Here is a 17,236-nt window from a genome sequence, read left to right as displayed (position 1 = left end):
TGTAATGTACTATAGTTTGTGAACCAACACATTCCAGTCTAGATATGTATTACTGTTACAAACTAATACAAAAAAAAATATATATATATATATATATATATATATATATATATATAGATATACATATATGTATATATATATATATATATATATATATATATATATATATAGATATATATATATGTATATATATGTATATATACATATATATATATATATGCATGTCAGTGATGTCTGCACACACACACACACACACACACACACACACACACACACACACACACACACACACACACACACACACATATATATATATATATATATATATATATATATATTATACAGTTGCATCATGACATATAAGCACTCCAAAGGAATTGGGATGTACACAAAACACATTCAGCTCTGGTATTATAACAATTAATATTAACCTAATTCACCATAGAAGGGGTGGTTGTTGTGTATGTGAAGATTGGGGTGGGGGAGGAATGATGGGTAATGCAATCATGCATCAAGGAGGGCCTGGGTCGGATGTCCAATAAGTGAACTGGAGGGGTATACATGAAGTATGGGGACAAGATAAAAAGGACACAAAGCATGAACTTTTCTCATTCATTATACACCCTGTCATGTCACATTGCAACACCTAATTTCACAAACATATGAACATTAACATGTATCAGACATATGTGCACAAACTGACTGTCACATTTGTTTTCAGTAGTGAGGAATGTCTGTAGCAAAATGTATATTCTAAACACCATAACATTTGTACATATCTCAGATGCCTTAGTAGTAATGTCAGTGACTGTGGTGTTCATGGTCCTGGGTTCAAGTCCTGCAAGGGCTGTTAGGTTATTTTGAGGGCCAGAATAAGGGCTGTTGGATGCAGGTGGATTAAAGCACTCTTAAGCAGTTGTAAGCGGGTTTCCACGGGTTTGCGTGAAGCGGCGCTGAAACACGGTAAACGGAGAAGCGCTTCACAGGTTTAACCTTTGCTTAATGTCGTGCAGACCACGGGCAAACCTGCTTACAACCGCGTAAATGTGCATTATTCACACTTTCCCTACCAGCGCCTGCTCTGAGAGGTAAAATAATAACACCTTCCAGGAGTAGAACCCGCAACCATGTACTCCATCCTCAGAGTAACCTAACACTAAGCTACCTGGGATGTACCTATCCCAGTTGTGTATGCAGACAGGTTAAAACACAAAAGGGAGGAATGTATTGAAATAGGACAACCCACCATGTACCCAATTAAAGGTGTATGCTCATATATATATATATATATATATATATATATATATATATATAGAGAGAGAGAGAGAGAGAGAGAGATACATAGAGACATGTCGATATATACAGGTCTACATATATATGAATATATATATAGATAGGTTAAAAACATCTACACATCTATGGAGGTACAGATAAACATAGGCAATAATATATATCTATCTATATATATATATATATACACACACACACACACACACACATATATATATATATATATATATATATATATATATATATATATATATATATATATATATATATATATATATATATATATATATATATATATATATATATATATATATATATATACATATATATAGATATACACACACACACACACACATACACACACACACACATATATATATATATATATATATATATATATATATATATATATATATATACATACATACATATCTGTGGACAGCATCCGAAGTGGTCATATCTGAGTATAACATGGACCATAGCAATCACACATTCCACCCCCCCCAAACAATATGAACATAACATACGAAGAGTATATGCCAATACACTATTATAAATATGTTCTATGGACACAGTCACCAACACAACTGCAATGACTGCAAATATCCATGATATTAATACACAGACAGCTTTCATTTTGCAAAACTTTATTACATTCCAATGTATTGCCAAAAGGATTGAAGGACTAACAGTATATGCATGCTATACAGGAAGCATTTAATAGTGTCTTAATGAATCAGCCTGCAATTACCATAGTATTAGTCCACTAAGGGATAGGTGTTCACATAGGGAAAGAACACCCACACACATATGGACGTTGTATAAAAGGGGTTCCTACACACCTGCATGTGCTATGTACACCCACCAACATCTACTCCACAACCAAAATAATTACATCAATACATACTGTCATACCATAACCAATTATTCAACTACTGTACAACATCTGCTGAAACCTTAACATACCTGGACACAGACACACTAACATGGCCCTATGTGAAATAGTTGCCGTTATACAATTGAACAGCTGCTGATGTAACAGGGTTTGTATGAACTATTCCCATTTCAGAGTGTTGAAAGGTTTGTACACCAGGAAGTGTTACCGAGTACTGATTATCAGCACAGTATGATACACAGTAACATCAAACTACATATGTCTGGTAAGCACACTGTAAACCCCCTAACATTATATGCATAGCTATGCAGTCTTAAGCTGGTCAAACAACCTGGCCAGACTGAAACATATGCAGAAGTATTAGGTGCAGACAAACCCTGCACAAGTAGCAATGTTCTGAAATATAACAGCAGTACTCACATTTAGACCAAATTCTCTAGGCATTACACACAATATATTACTGTTTGTCTCCATACAGCTGTTGCAATAGATTCCAAACAACACTTCCACACTGTCTTCCTCACAAGTAAGGCAAAGGGACAACGCCCAAGTGGAGTACTCAGTTATACTCCACTGTAGCCATGGTATTGGCTAAGGCAGTAACAGTGCAGCTGATGTGCATGTAATTAGCTATTTAGGAACACCAAATGGTCATTGGAATAGCACATGTTACTGATCTGTGACTATAAAAGGTTGCCTTGTCACACATTCAAACCATCTGTATCTACCTGTAGGACAGTACAAAACAATGAAAGATGAACTGAAAACAAGTATTATACTAGTTAATAACACCTCTGATTACTAAGAATGTATACAATACATGTAGTATGTCTGTGTATGTAGTACCTGTACTGTAAGAATTACAGTGTAATCAATGCATATAGCGGAAATAGCTATCTTGTAGCGATGTATTATTGAGCAGTAGTAATGCTTGTAGTATTCTATGTGTGTACTGCTGTAGGTCACACAGCAAACTCCTCATACACCACAAGGGATGATATGGGCTTGGAACCCACCAATTCTCTTCAAGCCACTGTCAGTGTCAGGATTGGTCCATCAAGTATGTGCTATAACAGGGGATAGTATATGTCGATATATTGTAACAGTCAACATATGTATGGGTGTATAAGTAAGATGAACATGTTAAAGGTGGGCTTACCGTGCAAATATGGTGTGCATTGTGGGATATTGTGCCAATAACTGTGTAATGTACAGTATTATAGGCAGATTTGTATTCTATTCTACATAGCAGTTCTGTTATGCAAACAGTAGTTATGTCTATTGGCAATTACAATACTCAATAACAGGATACATATAATTTGTATTCATCTGACAGTTTAGCAGCATGATAGTAAAGATAATTGGAAGAGCTAGGTAACGATCCATGCACATAACACATGTAATATTCACCTCTCTATTATTGTTTGCAAGCAATAACATCTGTGCATGTGTACATGTTATGCAAATGTGTAGTGACCCTTGTTACAGGGCTGGGCCAAATGGCTATGTGTGCACCTACATAGAGTGGATATTGAGAGTACAGCCACAGTGGTTGAACTACCAGGTTTGTGTAGCCCAACCTCTCATTGCCAACCTAACAGCTGCTTGCAAATACTGTATGTAAGGTTGTGCACAGTACTGGTAATGAAACAAGTTGCATATTATCTTTAACTCCAGCGTAACATCTGCAGTAGGAGTGTAAGATGTAGGAGACAGCTGCCCATGTGTAATAGCCGCTTCATAGGTGATGGCTCACACTATCTGATTATATCCGGATCATGTTGATAGTGGCAGCAGAGTCTATTGATACATGACTCTGTTTGGAGAGTGGGTGTCTGTGCCCAACAGAGCTCATGGTTCTGGTGTATATGTGAGTATATATCCAGAGAAGGAATTAGACCTGTAGATACTTGCATCATCTGTAATCAACTAATAGGATTTGATGTGCTCCTCAGAGGAGGATTACTGCTAAAGGTAGCACCAATGTTTCCATAATAGCCAGTGTTGTCACGTCCATAACACAAATATGTACATGTGAGTATCACTGTCTAAAACATCTTCATAAGCAATACGTAAATGAAATACAGTACTTGGTACTTATAGTACTGAATGCTTATACATGCATGTCCACTAGTCAGCTAATGGTGTTTACTAATGTCAGCTTTGTGTATGTGGACATGCTGGGGGAATGTAATCTCTATGCCATGTACACTGCCAAACCCACCTAACACCATGCCCCACACATTGTTTGGGATGCAGCAACAGGGATAAGCTGGAAGGCAGGCCAGTCAACAGCCATGACTGGACTGGACAGTCATGAGGTGCAGGTTAACACATGCAGCTCATCAACACAATCAACACATACCCTTACCAGAACACAGTAAGGACACCCACACACTACCAGAAATCACACACATTCACAGACACGTATAAGTATCTGGCCAAACAAGTGACCCCCCCTAAGCAGGAAGAGACAGACACCGAAATACACAAACTGTATGACATAGTTTGCATAATTGTGCCACACCTCAGAACATGTGACTGGAAACATGCCCAACAGTACTCATTTGTGAATGCAAACTCTAGCACTATGTTACACACCAACCTATACGAGGGCATACATGCTATCAGCTGCCTGTCTGCCATGATTAGCCACATACCCATACACTCAGACCACCTTTTGAACTATACACATGGCTCTGGCATATTCCATGTTGTTGTGCAGGACCTGTGATGCAGTAGTCTGGACTGCATGGAAACACATGTAGGAACTGTCAGGTCTTGTAGCCCATGCAGGTATGTTCCAAGGCCTGGGTAGCATTCTGCCATTGGCCAGAATGATACTGCAGTACAGGGACAAAAGGATTGTATTCCACAATTGTCTAGTGTAGTGGTACAAGTCAAAGGGTATCCAGTATCAGTCTGCCTGGGATAACATGGTTGACAGACCATGATGCTTTGCCAGACAGGGCCTGCACCTGTCACCCCTGGGAATCTGGATACTGCCTAGGGCTCATGCTTCCTCTATAGTGCCTTCATCATGCATGTTTCAAGTGAAGGCCCACTGCTGTTACAGGGACAGCCAAGCAAAAAACTGCGGGTCTCGCTACACAATGATACGTGTCAGAAACACTATACAGGCACACATATGTCAATCCCTAACATGGAGAACATATCTGTGCAGTGGCTGAGACATGTCTCAACGCTTCAGAGAGCACACCTGCATGACCATGATATAACACATGCCTCACCTCTTGCCCATTATCCTTTATTAGAACACGCGGGCTGCAGGTGTGTCCATATTCCTGAAGGATATGTACACCCCCACGCTAGTTGCACTTGCATAACATCAGATGCATTATGCTGAGCAACTAGCTTTGTGCCAAAGTGGAATTCAAAATGCACCTTGAGACAGATCACCCACCAGGCCACGGACTTCCCAACTGTCATAATGTGCTGTAATGGGGAAGATTAGGTCTGAGACAGAACCATAATAATGGCTACACTCAACTGTTCCATTATGAACTGGGAAGACTTCTCATGTACCAACATCTACACTCAGTGCATGTTGGATTCCATCGCCCCCACTGACCTGGATCACAGTAGTCACACAAACAGTGCTAACAGTATGCTACACATAATTAGTCCCCAATGCCAATGCTATGTTTCCTAAGAGCAGAATGGTGACTGTCATGGCACCCATGCAGATAGACAATGCATATGCAAATGCTGAATCCTACACAAATGAACCTTAAGCAGTCACATATGTGCAGTGATTGTGCCATTGAAACAGAACCAGGATTCAACCCAACACAAACAATAAGGCAAACTGGTGGTGTCATGTTTTAAACTGTACCACAGAAGGTAGTGACTGTTGCAAGAGTGAACACACATGAGTGTAGGTGATCCCTGGTCAGCCTCAGTAAGATGCAGATAACACCATATATAACCACACAAAGCTACTGTGAAACTAATCAGCCACATATTATGAGGTCAAGCACAGAGCATTCCATAGCTGTGTCATCAATCGTAACGGCAATGACAAGGCCTGCCATGCTGCACAGCACTATGGCATGGGAAGTACTGCACCTACAGAAATAGCACCTGTTCATCCAGATAGGGTCTTGGAGACCCTAAGCCCACTCCCACCTCTCCCCAACAGGTAGACTTAGTAATATAAACATGTACACTAGAGGGCCCCTGTACAAACGACTATGCAGGTACAAGCTGCACTCTCTAAAGCCATACATACAGCTTTCATGGGACCTGCCAACATCTCAGGGTGTATCCTACACAAAGGTAAGAAAAGTCAGCTATCCACATACACATCATGTTCAATCATAGCTCCATGTCAGGCTGTGTACACACCAAATGGTGCACAGTAACAGTTATCACACCCCACAAAGGGGGAGACACCATTGATAATGGGACATAGTGCACAACTACCCTGCTGAGTCTGGTCTGTACAGCCATGAACCATGATCAACTTATTTGATATACTCGGTACAGATGTAGATGACACTAGGGTTGATTCATACTGCATATCATGACCTTGCCAGGTCGTAGGACACCATCACCCATACTGTGTTCCAGCTACACTCAGTAAACTAAGTGTATTAGTCCTTTGTCACAGGAGTGGTTGGCAACTGGACTGCTGGCAGAACCAACACTACAGAAGGTGTCTGACTAATGCACGCACATCAAACCAGTGCCAGCCACAGTAATACAGGGGTCATTCCTGGTACTCCCCCTCTTTGTTATCTATACCACATAGACTGACACAGAAGGCATCTGCCTATTGATGTTTGCAAATGACTATGAGCTAGGAGCAATAGTTGACTCATTGTGTGCTGCGTTCAACATACAGAAGGGCCTTAGTGTGACAGATGTGTGGTGTGTGATGTATGGTCACAATCTGACAGCTACGTATTGTATTGTCATCCCCTATGTTACAAACCCTGTACCCATTACTACCACCTAGGCAGCGGTCAACATAATGGCAACTGTGTGTATGGGATGCAGCTAGACAGTACTTTCCTTTGATAGTTACTTCACCACACCAGACAGGTAGTCATATGTGGCACCCCTAATCATGACAGGGTGCCATCCAGGAATATAGAGATAATTGCTCAGTCATACCCAACAACCATGTGACCCATAATAGATCACATATTTCCTTTAAGGGTTATTGCCCATGTGTAGATGGCCTACACTGCCCTTCCCAATCCATAGCTGCACTATGTAGCATGCAGCCTACCCTGAATAAAGCCATTTCCAACCCAGAGGTGTTGGACATCTTAACACATCCTGATCCCAAATAAACACATACTTCATGGACATCCACCTTTCTAGTACAAGGATCACAACATGCCTGACAGATCTCTGTCCCATGCACTTAACATACTCTTGCCATACTATGCATCCCTGTCCAGCAAAGCTGCACATTGCCCCTCTCTGTGACATGGCGGGATGGCCGCATGCCAAATATATCAGTAACCCTGTGGATCAGTTCTGTGGCACTGCTTGAACTGGCCACTGAAACTTATCTGTCTGTTGCCTACAGTTAGGTAACCTGTCTGCCTAGGCTCATAAATGGCCCAGGGCATATAGCCTACTAGATCACTATGACCATACATGTTATAGTTGATATCCAACCCTGCAAATACCATCGGGCTAGCTATTGTCCCATGTGTTACACATGTGCAACACATGCAATACATGGCAGGATGCTACACAGCTGTACAGTGCCATGTAGATGTATCTGGCAAAACACATACATGCTTGCAAGTCTGCAGGGTCACAGGTCATGTCTCTAACGGCTATGTATGACTATATATGTGACATATACACAGCATTAAGGTCGATTGCATTAATGTGAACACATCCAGGCATGTGTTGATAGGTAAAGATACCAGTACAGGCAAACAGTCAAGACAACATCCACATGGTGTATGAGCAATGTCAACACATGACACACACATATATGGCGATAACATCCCATCACCAGTAAGTGTCAAATGTGCATGACTTATACATGTCAGTGGTGTTAGTGTCATGTAGAATTGCAAAGATGTATTTGTAATCTTAATAAATGTGATACATATGTATGTTCAGCTGTACTGCTGTACTTCTCTGTGAGTTACTGTGACCTGTCTCCATCATTATGTCTTCCAGGTATGCCACGTAGCAGACTGCCAGCATACAGCCACTTGGAGGATGAGGTCCTCATCTCATACCTCCTTGACAACCACACAACGCTCTTCAGCCATATGCCACAGGATGCACAGCAGTGGGATGCCCTGTGGGAGGAACTCTGCAGGAGGGTAAATGATGTTGGTGGTCACAATTGCACCTATCAGTAGGTGTGTTGCCACTGTACTGGACCTCATTAGACAGGCGAAACAGTGTGCTAATGCAATCGCCAGGGAACAAGGAGCAACAGGTGGGGGGGGGCACTCACCCATCCCCCACTCACACGTACCGAGGAGCTACTGGCCAACATGGGGACACCTGCAGACCTCCATCCACAAGCTTTAGCTGGTATTGTGGAGGTGGGTGTCTCTCAGCCTCCGAGCCTGGAGATGCCTGGTAAGTCATTACTGCACTTAAAACACAACTATATTTCACATAGTTACATGAGTTACTGTACAATATATAATGTAACATCATATGCAAGGCATGTATGCACTCATGCCACATACTATAGTCCGCTACTCTATGTATGCACAGATGTGCATACTCCATAGTATAGTGTATTGTACTGGCTTATGTGCTAACATGGACATTGCACCCTGTAGCTATCACACAGGTGTGGATAATGATCTTACTGCTTTGACACTCCTGTTTAGGTACCTCTGGCATTTTGCAGCGACAGCAGCCTGTGTCAGGTGAGATTGTTATTATTTACCAGGCTTGATATGCACGCAGCATATTAATTGCATGCTAGCTGCCATAACACACATACACATAATGTATGGTGGTCCTGTTAATGGACACTGGTCAGACCTGCAATGCATCACAGTGTTTACCTATGTGAAACAATTGAGGACTATAAGAAACACCTACACTAAACCTTCCAAACTATCTTTGCCAGATGTGTGGACAACAGTGAATACAATGGTGGAGGTGTGTTCCACTGTAGGGACAGGTACTACATATCATCATTACACATGTTGGGAATATGAACAGTACTGTAGAGAGAGCATATGTGTGCACACACTCTAAATGTGTTGGAGCTGGAGTATGACCGGCCCACAGGATGCACCCTTGTGGAGTATACCCTTGCTATGAATGTCACACAATGTCATGTGCTATCTGACATGCCCATGACATGTAGTGGGCTGACTGCAACACTGCTCAGCTATCCTGCAAAACATGTATCACATCCCATACATACCACCCTTTGTCTGCATAACCCTGTCCTCAGTGGAGCATATGACATCTATGGGTGTATGCCATATGGGATAACACTGTCATGTGAAATAAGATGGCCATCACAATCATGGGACAAAACATGTGCACACATAGCCATAGAGGATGGCCAGAGACATGAAGCAATACACACAGTAGAAGTGATGTACATGTGTGTATACCCTGTTGTACAGTGGCTTGACACAATACAACTATGGCAGTTGTATATTGGTCTGTTATAGATGTGAAACACTAAACATCATACAGACCTGTGCACAGCTTGAGTAGGCATAACATGAAACCAACACATAACATGTCTTGAATATCTTGAGTGTGTCATGACATGGAAGCATTCACCTATACAGTATCCAAATACATACACGTGTTGCACAACATATACTTACAACAACATCAAGCCACAGATACAGTACATTCACCTTGCTGGTGTCAGACATCACTGTCATGCCTGCTCCTCATGTTTGTGAGGTGCACAGATGGCATGTGGGACATAAAGTACTGCTAAGTTAGCTATGTGCGGGCATAATTGCCAGGCATCAATAATATGGTTGCAGATGTGCAGGGGTGTCATCTGTATACCCTTCTGTGACCTGTGTCTCACAGTCCACATTAGGGTTTAGTGTGTATGCACCTCAGTGACGTGGGTCACATTCCACATTAGCTATGTATTGAATGTGAAAATAGTCATGGCTATGAACTGTTTCAGTAGCTCACTCTGTATAGCAATTGGGAAGCCACATGATGCCCTGCAATGGCTATGCACATCAGCTCAATGTGCAGTATGTCCCTGCATATTTGTAGGGTGGACAGACAACATTGCATCAGCTGAAGGCCCATGTTAATACAACACTTCCCTGCATTGGGACACCATTACCATACTGTAGATCGGAAAGGATACCATTGTGTTACACATGTATGCATGTCATTTAACACGTCAGCAGAAGACATGTCATACTACATGTGATTGACAAGGTCATACGCCACACAGCAGGCTGGTGTACTGTAAACCAGTGCTGGTCTATGGCACCATTGCAAAGTAGGGACAGCCATGTCAAACATGTGTGTACAGCCACATGTACAATGTCTAGACTCAGCTCAGGTGTAGGCGGAATAATGTTGAACAGACATGCACTGCTTTGGGGGAGATATGCAAGCTAGGGCTCATGCAAACATAGTATGCAGTCGACATACCCTACTGCTCATGTCCTCACACATAGGGGTGGTGGCCAACACAAAGCATTAGTGGCAGATGTACAAAGGTCAGCAATGGTCTGTTAACATGTGGTGTATGTTGCACACACCATGGCAGTGCGGTGCAATGGTGCAAAGTGCATGCTTTGTGTTGCAAGTATGGGGCATAGGCTACTAACACAAATGGTGCAATACAGTTATGTATGCTAACCACCACTATAATTGTGTAAGGTGCATGCCGTCTGCTATAACACATGCATGCTGTTGTGTGCAACTCAGGGATGTATGATAACTACCACTATAATTGTCTAAGCTGAAACTATAATTGTCTAAGCTGAATGGCATCTGCCATATCACCTGCATGTAGCATGTGTATCTGCGTGTCTGTGTGTGTCTGTCTTTGTCTGTCTCTGTCTGTGTGTGTCTGTCTCTGTCTGTCTCTGTCTGTGTGTATGTCTCTGTGTGTGTCTGTCTCTGTCTCTGTCTGTCTGTTTCTCTTTCTGTGTGTGTCTGTCTCTGTCTGTCTCTGTCTGTGTGTGTCTGTCTCTGTCTGTGTGTGTCTGTCTCTGTCTGTCTCTGTCTGTGTGTGTCTGTCTCTGTCTGTGTGTGTCTGTCTCTGTCTGTGTGTGTCTGTCTCTGCCTGTCTCTGTCTGTGTGTGTCTGTCTCTGTCTGTCTGTGTCTGTCGCTGTCTGCCTCTGTCTGTCTCTGTCCATGTCTGTCTGTGTCTGTCTGGTATAACTTGTAATGTACAGTTCTTGTCATCCCCTCACAGTTGTTGATGTAGGTGTGTTGCTCTCCTGCGGTCCACCTGATGTTAGTGTCCCCACAGACTCTAGCAGTGATGATGATAGTATAATTGAGGCACAGGCAGAGTTGTTAGGGGCTGAATCTGTGCCATTGGTTGCCATTCCACCTGTCTCCCCCTCATTCTCGCACACAGTTCCCCTGCCTGCACATACCCCATTACAACTGGCCATAGAGGAAGTACAGTTGGTGGGTGGTAGCATGGAACAGGGAAGTGTGGAGAATTTGGAAGGTGTGCCTGCACACCATGATTCCAGTCAACAGACTGGTGATGTCCCACACAGGCATGTGCCCAGTGCTGCTTGTAGGAGGATCACTGGCCAACATGCTCCTGCGAGACAAAGCATATCAGCTGTAGTCACCAGACACACGTTTCAGGCTGTAATGGAGGCACAGGTATGTGCTGAATAGCACAACAGAGAAGGTCTGAGGCTTCAGAGGGCTGCTGTCCATTCATTAACTGACAACATCCAGGCACTTGCAAATGCTCACCATCATCTTGCAAATGTTATGGATAGACGATTGGGTGACATGGTGGGAGTCCTTGACGGTGGCATGTCAATCCTCGAGCATGGAATGTCTGTGCTGGAACATCTGGTGAGAGTGAGGCATCGAGCACGTGGACGTAGGTCAGCTACATCACCTGTTGAAGGTCTGTGTGAACATGCTACTGCACATGACCGCTCCCATAGTGGCGGTAGCAGCAGCAGTGCAGCTGGTGTTGTGCAGTCCACACCAGGACACAGCAGGCCACATGCATGTTGTTCTGGACGGTCCCAATAGGGACACGGTCCCAGTGGACATGTGTCATCAGACAGTACCCAATCTGGACCTCTGCCTGGTAGTACCCGTGCAACCCCTGGCAGGTGCAGTTCATGTGGCTGTGGCCGGACACCGTGAACTGTGACACCTGCCTTGTACAGTCTGCAGCTGTCAGTAATACCCCTGGGTAGGCCAGCCATATGCCAGACCTGTGTGCATGCACACACACACACACACACACACACACACACACACACACACACACACACACACACACGCACACTAAAAACAAATGTAGGGCACCTCAACACACACACGCATAACATCCACAGACGCCCAATGAAATCACAGGCGCTAACACACACACACATGATGTCATCCAATGGTGCAGCCTAAGCCTCTGGCAAATATTATCACCCTGTGCATATGATGATGCATGTGCTGCATCCCTGTTATCCACACCATTGGTGCAGGGACATGTTCATATGGTCTGATGCACAAGGTGAACATACTATTTAGACAATTGTAGATTAATATTGTTAAGTAGCGTTGACAGGCAGCAGACATACCATGTATTACAGGTTTGGAATGCATTTTGTACATGTGACAGTATGTATCATGTGTAACAACACTAACAGCATGTTGATCTTGATGTTCTGCCTTCCTCTTTCAGGTGTAGTTGCATGTGCCGGGGGATGTTGGTGTTTGTGGTTAGTGTCCCATATGCACATGTTGACTACCCACAGGTCAGTATGACAATACCTGCATGCACTTTGTAGCTTCCACATCACAGTTATATTCTCCCATGTTTCAGTTATGTTTACTGTTCTAATGATCCAAGAGCATGATAGCTGTGTAGTAAGCTACTGTTTTCAGAGCCGTCACATCCATAGTGGGTGACATCACAGGTATAGTTAGTTACCTGGGGCGCGGAGGAGGTAAAATAATTGTATGCCGGATGACAATGGTAAAGGCCAATGGAAATAGTGGAAGCAGTAATACCCATTGCCATGACAGCATGCAAACACAGACACACCCACACACTCAGGGATTCACAGACACAGTAACACACACTCTGACACACACACACACACAGTTGCCAGTATTCGGATAAGAACCCCTGCCTATGTGCATATCATCATTATAGTACTACGCAATTACAAGACGCACCCAGAGATTACACATGTACAGGTAGTTGGAGTGGCCTATGATCGAGGACATAGACAGGGATACTACAGTGCAGTGTGTGTATGTGGGGAGGGGGGTCCATCAGTAGGCTATGTAACAACAGGGCACACCCCAGGGTGTACATGTTAACAGGTGGTTAGAATGCCCGTCTATGATTGATGATATCAACAGGGATGCTAGATTGCATTGAGTGGATGGGGGGAGGGGTATTAATGTTTCACTATGGTAAAATACAGCCTCACTCAAGGGACCAGATAGCCATACACACGGACAGCCACACACACGCACACACACACACACACACACACACACACACACACACACACACACACACACACACACACACACACACACAGTGGCATTCACAAAGATATACACCTATGTCATACACATACAATCACTTTACATGTGTGAGGTTTAACCACCTGCCTATGACTTTCTTTCTACACTTCACTCTGTCCTGGTGTCAACAACAGTGTTCAGGAGAGTGATAACATGTGGGATGTATTCCCAATCATATGTGACATATATGGACACACACACCCACACGTGCCAACAGTCACCTTCAGACATCAGACATTGCACACACATGGAATCTACACAAACATCAGTACATATACACATATGCGGTCTACATCAGTAAGTGCACTAGCAGGTCAAGATGATACATTTCACACCTACCCCACACCATGTGTGAAACATAGCTGAGCAGTATACCATAATGGATGTTGTATTCATGTACTGCTAGGGCACCACCACCTTCACCGAGTAGGACACACAGCATTATTCCATGTCATGCTCCTACAAACTGTTACTTGACAGTGCCTTGGTGAAGCCAGGGCACTGTATTGGTCAATAGTGAGCACATCATATTTGCCACACACACCTCATGTTTACTGGAAGAGTGCCAGCAATGTGTTCTGTTAGAGCTAGGTGGTACACTCATTCAAGCATGTGCGAGGTCTGTGGCTTGTAAACATCTCACCCCAGCATGTACTGGCTATTGTGGTACTAAGGCTAATGTCCAGACAGCACACAGCATGCATGGCTTGCAATTGTCGACATGGGGTATATGTAGGAGCTGTGGCCACACATGCCTGTACATGTCATGAACATATCACCTGTGACTACTCAGGAACATACAGAGCAGAGTTGGATTTCCCTGAGTCTGTCAGTACAGGCCTTGTGTATTTATTTATTATTTATTTATTAACATTTGTTAACTAGGTTTGTCCAACTGGGCTTGTGGCCCATTTTCAGTGGAGACCCGAGGAGAAAAGCTCCAGTAGTACATTTTAAACAAGTACAATTTTAAACAATATTGATATAATAACAGTTATAGCAAAATGATTCACATATGTTGGGTTAGATGCATAAAGTTGCATTAAAAAGAAGCTAAGTAACAATTTTACATTGATATAGTTCAATAGGTCAACAATAAAAAAATTTGTTTGTATAAAATTATGCAAATGCATAGTAGACAGATTGGAGAGAGGTGTAATGAGGTACTAAGTATGGTCCTTTTGAGGGTACATAAAGGGAAGGAAGACTAGGTAGGGTCATGGCAAGGGCAGGTTCTGGAATTGAGAAAATAAGCTTTTAGTTTATTTTTAAAGTGTGAGGTGTGGGAGATTGAACGTAAGTCAAGGGGAAGTTTGTTCCAAGCATGGGCAAGGGAGTGTTTGTAGAGTAGTCTGCCTACTGACCATTTTGGGTGGTAGATATCAAGTAATTGTTGGTTAGAAGTACGTAGGGTCCGGGATGGGATGTAGATGGAGACTAAGGAAGATAGAGATGGACAGAAGGAGGGTTTATAAAGAATAGAGTGTAGCATATGAAATTGATAAGATAGCAGAAATTGGGGAAGTTCAAGCCATTGAAGAGAGTTTAAAGAAATGCAGTGGTGTGAGTTGTATGTGGAGTTAATAATGAATCTGGCTATTTTATGGTAAGTCTGTTGGAGTTTGTTTAGAGCGGAGGCATGGATATTGGTAAGAACTGGGGTGGCGTATAAGAGGGAAGGGAGGAGGAGTGCCTGGCCCAGGGTAAGTCTAGATTCAGGGGTTAGGAATTTTTTATTCTGATATAGCAGACCTAGTTTCTGGTTTGTTTTTTTTATACATTGGAGTATGTGTAGGTTGAACTTTAGTTCGTCATAGATAATGACCCCTAGGATTTTTTTGTGGGTGTCAGGTTGAATAGTTGTTTTGTTAGAAGATGTAATAAAAAAGGAGGTTTTGTGATGAGTAAGAGAATGGGGAAGGAAAAGTAGGAGTTTGGTCTTTTTGGGATTTAGGATCAGTAGGATGTGAGAGAGCCATTGTTCAGTGGATAGTAGGGCCTGTTGGGTCAGGGAGTGTAGTTCAGGAATGTTATTTGAGATGGATATAAGTGTGGAGTCGCCGGCATACTGAATAAGGGAGGATTCTTTGCATGAGGTGTAAAATTCATTGGTGAAGATGTTAAACAAAAGGGGTCCCAAGATGGAGCCTTGGGGAACACCAGTGGAGATGAAAGGAAAGGTGAGGAGGATGAGAACCATTTTACAGATTGTTCCCTGCCAGATAGGTAACTATTAAACCAGGCAAGTGTGGAGGGGGATAGGTGGAGATTTGTGAGTTTGGATAGTAGTAGAGGATGAGAGACAGTATCGAAGGCTTTGGAGAGATCTAGGAAGAGACAGGAAATGAGTTTATTGTTGTCTAGGGCCTCTGCAATGATATGAGTGAAGGAGAGGAGGGCAGTGGTGGTGCTGTGGTGAGGACGAAATCCATGTTGGGTAGGGGTAAGTAAGTGGTGTGTGAGGAGGTGATTGAGATGCTGTGAATGAATACACTTTTCTAATATCTTGGAGATGGAGGACAGAATGGCAATGGATCGGTAGTTTGAGGGGGTCAGTGGAGTTTCCACCTTTATGAAGATGGATAGTGAAGAAAGATTTCCAAAGGGTGGGGACAGTTGATTCCAGAATAGATCGATGAATTAGTATAGATATAGAATAAAAAATTGAGTCAGCAGCAAGTTTGAGGAATGTAGGAGATAGATTGTCAGTGGAAGGAGAGCAAGGTTTTAGCTTGAGTAGTAGAGATTTGATGTAAGTAATGGGAACTGGCTCAAAAGAAAACAAAGTTGTGTTAGTAGCACTTGGAGGGTTGGGTGTCGAAGTAGAGTTTGGCTTAGAGGTTACCAGATTTTGGATGGAAGTGATAAAGCATTTATTCAGGAGGGTAGCTGTTTCCTGAGAGGAAGGGTTAGGGTATGGGGAGGGATTAGAGGACTTTCCAGGATAGAGGATGTTGTTGAGAGATGACCAAAATTTTCGAGGACTGAATTTGTTGTTAAGCTGAGCAGAGCTATAGTATAACTTTTTGTCATTAGTTGTATGTTTTTTCAAGGTTCCTCAGTTGCCTGTATTTTTGAAGAAAAGGTGGTTGTTTAGTTTTAGTCCAGGTTTTACAAGCACAATCTCTTTGTTTCATAAGGGACCTTTTCTCTTTGGAGAGCCAGGGATCATGATTTGATTTTGCTCTGATCTTCCTAGAGGGAGCTAAGGAGTTTAGATTATTCATGAAGATGTTATTGAAAGTGCTTACAGCATCGTTTAGGGGGAGGTGTATTAGGATGGACCAATCTATGTTGTGGAGAATGGAGTTAAATTGTGATGAATTGAAAGTCGA

Source organism: Protopterus annectens, chromosome 4.part0, assembly GCF_019279795.1.
Source record: "Protopterus annectens isolate FY-2018-M chromosome 4.part0, PAN1.0, whole genome shotgun sequence".
NCBI classification, from domain to species: domain Eukaryota; kingdom Metazoa; phylum Chordata; order Ceratodontiformes; family Protopteridae; genus Protopterus; species Protopterus annectens.
This window is presented reverse-complemented; position numbering follows the sequence as displayed.